This window comes from Colobus angolensis, unplaced genomic scaffold (genome assembly GCF_000951035.1).
Source record: "Colobus angolensis palliatus isolate OR3802 unplaced genomic scaffold, Cang.pa_1.0 Scaffold145, whole genome shotgun sequence".
NCBI lineage: Eukaryota > Metazoa > Chordata > Mammalia > Primates > Cercopithecidae > Colobus > Colobus angolensis.
Window position 1 is genome coordinate 1078155 of NW_012114544.1, and position 8298 is coordinate 1086452.

Genomic DNA, 8298 nt, shown 5'->3' on the forward strand with positions numbered 1-8298 from the left:
AGGCATGCTCACGAGTGTCACCAAGATAGTCTTCTGGACTCGGGACCCGAGCTAGTGTTCCCACACAGCTCCAGTACCTTCCTTGGGTCTTCCCCAGGCCTATCTGGGCTAAAAACCTGCATCAATCTCAGAGGCCTAGTGAGACTTGCAGGAAGTTTGGACACTTGAAGTCTCCTCTAGTGCTGAGGTAGGTGCAATGGTCACAAGCTGAAGGAATACAACAGTCAGTTAGCTTAGAATCCCTGGAAGGTTCGCCTGCGTCGCTCAGGGAGCTGCCAACTGACGGAGCGCCCCGGCCTCACCCGGCCGCCCGCCCGCCGCCGCCATGCCCTTCTCCAACAGCCACAATGCGCTGAAGCTGCGCTTCCCCGCCGAGGATGAGTTCCCCGACCTGAGCGCCCACAACAACCACATGGCCAAGGTGCTGACCCCGGAGCTGTACGCGGAGCTGCGTGCCAAGAGCATGCCGAGCGGCTTCACACTGGACGACGTCATCCAGACAGGCGTGGACAACCCCGGCCACCCGTACATCATGACCGTGGGCTGCGTGGCGGGCGACGAGGAGTCCTACGAATTGTTCAAGGATCTCTTCGACCCCATCATCGAGGACACGCACAGCGGCTACAAGCCCAGTGATGAGCACAAGACCGACCTCAACCCCGACAATCTGCAGGGCAGCGACGACCTGGACCCCAACTACGTGCTGAGCTCGCGGGTGCACACGGGCCGCAGCGTCCGCGGCTTCTGCCTACCCCCGCACTGCAGCCGCGGGGAGCTCCGCGCCATCGAGAAGCTCGCGGTGGAAGCCCTGTCCAGCCTGGACGGCGACCTGGCGGGCTGGTACTACGCGCTCAAAAGCATGACGGAGGCGGAGCAGCAGCAGCTCATCCACGACCACTTCCTCTTCGACAAGCCCGTGTCGCCTCTGCTGCTGGTCTCGGGCATGACCCGCGACTGGCCCGACGCCCGTGGTATCTGGCACAGTGACAATAAGACCTTCCTGGTATGGGTCAACGAGGAGGACTACCTGTGGGTCATCTCCATGCAGAACGGGGGCAACATGAAGGAGGTGTTCACCCTCTTTTGCACCGGCCTCACCCAGATTGAAACTCTCTTCAAGTCTAAGAACTATGAGTTCATGTGGAACCCTCACCTGGGCTACATCCTCACCTGCCCATCCAACCTGGGCATAGGGCTGCGGGCAGGAGTGCACATCAAGCTGCCCCACCTGGGCAAGCATGAGAAGTTCTCGGAGGTGCTTAAGCGGCTACCACTTCAGAAGCGAGGCACAGGCGGTGTGGACACGGCTGCAGTGGGGGGGGGGTCTTTGACGTCTCCAACGCTGACCCCTTGGGCTTCTCGGAAGTGGAGCTGGTGCAGATGGTGGTGGACGGAGTGAAGCTGCTCATCGAGATGGAGCAGCGGCTGGAGCAGGGCCAGGCCATCGACGACCTCATGCCTGCTCAGAAGTGAAGCCCGGCCCACACCCGACACCAGCCCTGCTGCTTCCTAACTTATTGCCTGGGCAGTGCCCACCATGCACCCCTGATGTTCGCCACCTGGCAAGCCCTTAGCCTTGCTGTAGAGACTTTCGTCACCCTTGGTAGAGTTTATTTTTTTGATGGCTAAGATACTGCTGATGCTGAAATAAACTAGGGTTTTGGCCTGCCCAAAAAAAAAAAAAAAGAAAGAAAAAAAGAATCCCTGGAAGGACAGGCACAAACAAAGCCAGACTGTAAAGACTGAAATAAATACCTAATCCGTCAGTAAACAGACATTGTCACACTTACTTAAGCATCATTTGGTGAGGTCATATTCCCCTCACCAAACAGACAAAATGAAGTACCAGAGACTGACCTAAAGTGATGGAGACATGTGATCTCTCAGACAATGAATTCAAAAGAGTTGTTTTAAGGATGATCAGTGAATTTCAGGAAAACACAGAGAAGCAATTTACAAATTAATCAAAGAAAATTAACAGATTAAGACAATTTAAAAATAAGATAGAAATCCTGGAGCTGAAAAATACAATGAATAAAATGAAAAATGAAATGAGCATCATCAACAGCAGAATTGATCAAACAGAAAAATGAATCAGTGATCTTGAAAACAGATTATTTGAAAATACAATATCAGAGGATAAAAAGAATGAAAAAGTGAACAAAGCTTATGGGATCTATGAAACAACAACAAAAGAGCAAATATTCAGACTATTAGAGTTAAGAAGGAAAGTGAAAAAGAAAAAAGGGTAGAAAATTTACTCAAAGAAATAGTAACAAAACTTTTCAAATCTGGAGAAAGATACAAATATCCAGGTATAGGAAAGTCAAAGGTCACCAAACTGATTCAACCCATAGAAGAATACCTAAAGCTGTATTGTAATCCAAACTCTCAAAGGTCAAAGACAAAAGAAAGATCCTGCAAGTATTGAGAGGAAAGAACCAAGTAACATATAAAGGAGATCCAAAATGCCAGGCAGCAAACTTCTCAGCAGAAACATTAGAAGTCAGGAAGCAGTGGGATAATATATTCAGAATTCTAAAGGTTAAAAAAAGTTGCAACCTATAATTCTGTACGCAAAACAGCTATCCTTCAGAAAGGAAGGAGAGATTAAGACTTCCCCATACAAATAAAAGCTGGGGGAGTTTATCACTATCGACCTATTCTACAAGAAATGCTAAAGGAAGTATTTCCAACTGGAAGAAACTAACACAAATGTGATTGTTGTATTTATAGTGTAATTACAGTGTCTAATTGACTTACATCATTAGTAAGAAGACTAAAAGACAAAATGTTAGAAATAATAACTAAGAAAATTTGCTAACAGGCAATATAAAAATATAAATTGTGACATCAGAAATTCAAAATGTGTGAGAAGAAGGGAGTTAATGCTTTTGGAGGGTTTGTTTCTTTCTCACTTCTATGATCAAAATAAGTTGGTCATTTTTAAATACTTGCTACAATGTTAGGATGTGTTTTGTAAGCTTCATGGTAACCACATAGCAAAAATTTATAACAGGTACACTAAACATAAAAAGCAATGAATTTGGGGGAAATTCCTTTTTTCTTTTTCATTTCTATGATTAAAATAAGTTGGTCACTTTTAAATACTTGTTATAACTGTAGGATGTTTTTTGTAAACCTCATGGTAACCACATAGCAAAAATTTATAATAGATACACTAAACATAAAAAGCAATGAATTAAAACATACCACCAGAGAAAAATCAAATAACCACAAAGGATGAAAAAAAAAAAGGAAGAGAGGGGTTACACAATGGCTAGAAAACAAATAACAAAATGGCAATAGTAAGGCATTGCCTATCAATAATTGAACATAAATGAACTAAATTCTCCAATTAAAAAACATAGAAGGGTAGAACATATTTTTTAAAAAACTGTATGCTACCTACAAGAAATTCACTTTATCTATAAAGACACACATAGCCTGAAAGTAAAGAAATGTAAAAAGAAATTCCATGCCAATGAAAACCAAAAAAGAACAAGAGTAGCTATAGTTATATCAGACACAATACACTTTAATAAAAACTGTAAAAAGAGACAAATATGGTCATTATACAATAACAAAGAAATCAATTCATCAAGAGAATATAACAATTATATCTATGCACCCAACACTAGAGTACCCAAATATATAAAGCAAACATTAATAGATCTAAAGGGAGAGAGAGATTGCAATACAATGATAGTAGGAGATATCAACATTGCACTTTGAGCAATGGACAGACCATCCAGACAGAAAACTAACAAAGAAACTTTGGAGTTAAACTATACTCTAAATCAAATGGACCTAACAAATATTTACAGAACATTTCTTGAACTGCTGAAAAATACACATTTCTCTCATCAGCACATGGCACATTCTCCAGGATAGACCATATATTAGGACACAAAACAAATCTCGACAAATTCAAACATGGTGAAATCATATCAAGTATCTTTTATGACCATGAAGGCCAAAACTAGAAATCAATAACCAGAGGAACACTGGAAACTGTACAAATACATGGAAATTAGAAGACATGCTTCTAAACAACCAATGGGTCAATTAATAAACTAAGAAAAAACCATTTTAATCTTTTGGAACAAATGAAAATGGAGGCACAATATAATAAAGCAACTTAATTTCCAAAACATATAGAATACAGCAAAAGCAGTACTAAGAGAGACGCTAATAGCCACAAATGCCTACATTAAAAAAAAATAGAAAGACTCCAAATAAACAACCTAATGATGTGCCACAAGGAAATAGAAAAGCAGGAACAAGCCAATGCCAAAATTAGTAAAAATAAATAAATAATAAAGATCAGAGCATAAATAAATAAAACTGTGACTATAAAAAATATGAAAGGCTGGGTGGGGTGGCTAATGCCTCTAATCCCAGCACTTTGAGAGGCCGAGGCAGGCAGATCACTTGAGGTCAGGAGTTCAAGACCAGCCTGGCCAAAATAATGAAACCCCGTCTCTACTAAAAATACCCAGGCACGGTGGCATGTGCATGTAATCCCAGCTACTCGGGTGGCTGAGGTAGGAGAAGTGCTTGAACTCAGGAGGTGGAGGCTGTAGATTGTGCCACTGCACCCCAGCCTGGGCAACAGAGTAAGGCTCTGTCTCAAATAAAGAGAAGAAGAAGAAGAAGGAGAAGAAGAAGGAGGAGAAGGAAGAAGGAAGGAAGAAGAGGAGGAGGAGGAGGAGGAAGAAAAAAGATCAACAAAACAAAAAGTCGGCTTTTGAAAGCATAAACAAAATCAATAAACATTTTGCTAGTATAAATACAAATAAAAGAGAGAAGGCCCAAATAAATAAAATCAGAGATGAAAAAAGAAACATTATAACTGATACTACAGAAATACAAAGGATCATTACAACTATTATGAACAATGATATGTTAACAAATTAGAAAACCTAGAAGAAATAGATAAATTCCTGGACACACACCACCTACCAAGATAGAATCATGAACAAATAAAAAGCAGCAACAAATAATGAGATAAAAACAGTAGGAAAAATTCTCTCATCAAAGAAAATCCCAGGACCTTATCTATTCACTTCTGAATTCTACCAAATATTTAAAGAATTAATACCAATTCTACTCCAAATATTTCAAAAAATTAAAGAAGGGGGAATGCTTGTTAACTTTTTCTATGAGACCAACATTACCCTGATCCCCAAACCAAAGACAACACAATGACAAAAACAACAAGCCAATATTGCTGATGAAATAGATATAAAAATCCTCACTAAAATGCTAGCAAACCAAATTTAACAACACATTAAAAAGATCATTTGCCATCATAAGTGAGATTTATTCCAGGGATGCAAGGATGGTTTGGCATGCACAAACCAATAATTGATACATCACATCAACAGAATACAGGATAAAAACCATATGATCATTTCATTAGATGCTGAAAAAGCATTCAATAAAACTCAACATCCTTCATGATAAAAAAAAAAAAAACCTCAAAAAATTGGGTATAGAAGGAACATACTTCAACATAATTACGACCATATACAAAAGCCCACAGCTAATATGCTGAATGGGGGGAAATTGAAAGCCTTTCCACTAAGATATGGAACAAGACAAAGATCCACTCTCACTTTTATTCAACGTAGTTCTGGAAGTCCTAGGTAGAACAATTAGGCAAGAGAAAGAACTAAAAGGCATCCAAACTAGAAAGGAAGAAGTCAAATTATCCTTGTTTGCAGATTACATGATCTTGTATTTTGAAAAACCTAAAGACTCCACCAAAAAACTCTTAAGACTGATAAACAGATTTAGTAAAGTTGCAGGATACAAAATCAACATAGATTTAATTGAATTCCCCTCATGCAAGTAGTGACTTAGAAGAACACTATTCATATGTAGAGAATATAAATTCTGGACCACGAATTCAAGCATGTGAGAAATAATCAAGACTTCTATACAGTCACTTGATTTCCATTTCAAGCTGTCATCCCCATTAACCAGTAGGAAACTTGTGCTCAGGCATAAGGAGTTCCCCCACTTCATACCAAAGTTCAGGAATGCTATTAGCAGCACCAGGGTGTTGGGAGCTATGGTTATTTGTACAGTTGATTCTTGAACAGCATTGGTTTGAATTGTGTGGTTCTACTTATACATGGATTTTTTTCAACCAAACACAGATCAAATATACAGTATTCATCGGATGTGAATCCACATATATGGTGAGTTCTTTGAATACACAGGTTCCACAAGGCCAACTTCAGGTCTTGGGTATGCATAGATTTTGTTATATTCAGGGGTCCTGGAACCAATCCCCATGTACACCAAAAGACAACTGCAGTACCTATCAAACAACAGGAAGTGTTTAGTGGGTCCGCACACAGGTTACCACTGAGATGTCTAGTGACTCTTTCACCCTAACCTCTCCAGGTCCAGAAGTCCTCTAATGATTTCTGCCACATATAAAACACTTTTACAAGGTTGCTTTTTAGTTTTGCCAGTCTAGATGTCCCATGAAGTCACTACTCAAAGTTGCAAATGTAAGAAGCCATGTTTGCTCATTGCTGCTTGCCAACATGATTTCATAAAGCTCCTGACTCTATGACAATGTGCCACTCTCCAGAAAGATGCCCTGAAGACAATAGTTCACATGGCCCCCAATGTCTCTTGCCTTAGTCACTGTGTTTCTTAAAAGATAACCTTGGTTTTTGCCTTTTCCTGCCTAGAAGATAATGTCTGATGGGGTTAGTGACTATGCTTCTGTAATCCATAGCCACTTGTACTCTTAGACAAAAACTTTGATCTGGTTCTGCTTTAGTGTAACTTCAGAGAGAGTTTGATGCATCCATAACCCCCTACCTGTTCATAAGCAGTGGGTTCAAATATCATACCTGAGCAGTCTAATAGAACCTCTCTAAAGGGCTGCTCCTGGGACACAGGCCTTGGTCTGTAGTCCTCAGTAAGACTTCTGAATAAGACTAACTTGAATTCTTAATAAAGACTTGAATTTTTTTTTTTAGTCAATATATTTAGTCAGTATACTGCCAATAATCAGGGCCAGGTCCTGTGTGCTCTTGGGGCCATATGACCCACCCCTTCCACGTCTCTGAGGAAACATTAAAGATATATCCAAGAGAAATCCTTTCCATCTCATGGTTCTTTGAAATAATTACTTTATAGCCAGTGATTGCCATCTTTTAAGCCCTTAAGACTTGCAGACTATTTCTATTTTCTCTCCTGAAAAAGGCCTCCCTGAGGTTAGGCATTATACAACCACTATCTACTAGAAGGAATAGGTAATTTGATGAAGAGAGAAAATGCAGAGGAACAACACTCACAGACTAATATCCCAGAATCAGATATCTATGCTCAAGCTCAGTTAAGTATTCCTAGTTTTAAAAGAGACCAAACAACCCATCAATGGTCTAAAATCAAGGCTTTAGTTTCTGTATCTTCTTAAAAGGTATAACCTCAAAGCAGTCTACAGTAATTTTTGCTAATCCACAGGGGATATGTTCCAAGACTGAAACCAATAGTACCAAACCCTGTATACGCTATATTTTTATCCCATATATGCATACCTATGATAAAGTTTGATTTATAAATTATGTACAGAAAAAGATTAATGATAATAATAAAATAGAACGATTATAACTATATACCAGCATAACTACCTTTGCACTTTGGGGCCGTTATTAAGTGAAATAAGGGCTACTTGAACACAAATATTGTGATACTGTGACAGTCAATCCGATAACTGAGACAGATACTAAGTGTCTAATGGGCAATAGTGCATACAGTGTGGATACACTAGACAAAGGGATGATTTCGCACACCAGGTAGGATAGAGCAGGACTGCAGGAGATTTCGTTATACTACTCAGAATGGAGTGCAATTTAAATCTTATGACTAGTTTATTTTTGGAATTTTTCATTTAATATTTCAGAGTACAGTTGACCATGGGTAACAAGAACTGCAGAAAGCAAAACAGCAGATAAGGGGGAACTACTGTACTTCAGATGTGACTTGAGCATCTAAGAGAGTATTTTCAGAGAGTCTGTGGTTGATCAAAAGATAAATTTGAGAAATACATAAGAATAGGAAGTTTGTGTTCTTTTAATAAACTGATGATATATAAAAGACTCGTATCAAAATATAGTCCTATATAACTAATTCAAATTAAATACAGAATTGCCTGTTGTTATAGGCACTGATGGGTAGAACTAAAATTTTCTTTTCTGTTAACAATAGAAAGGGTGGTCAATATGAAAGCAGTACCTCACTCTATTTTTTGGCAGATTTACAAACCAA

At 39.7% G+C, this 8298-nt stretch overlaps 1 pseudogene across 1 annotated transcript; it reads left to right on the forward strand.

Annotated features, from left to right (window-relative positions):
- Positions 1 to 251: 251 nt before the first annotated feature.
- LOC105507184 lies at positions 252 to 1701 on the forward strand (annotated as a pseudogene). Its single transcript, XR_001001053.1, has one exon. The product of XR_001001053.1 is annotated as a creatine kinase B-type pseudogene (transcript).
- Positions 1702 to 8298: the final 6597 nt, after the last annotated feature.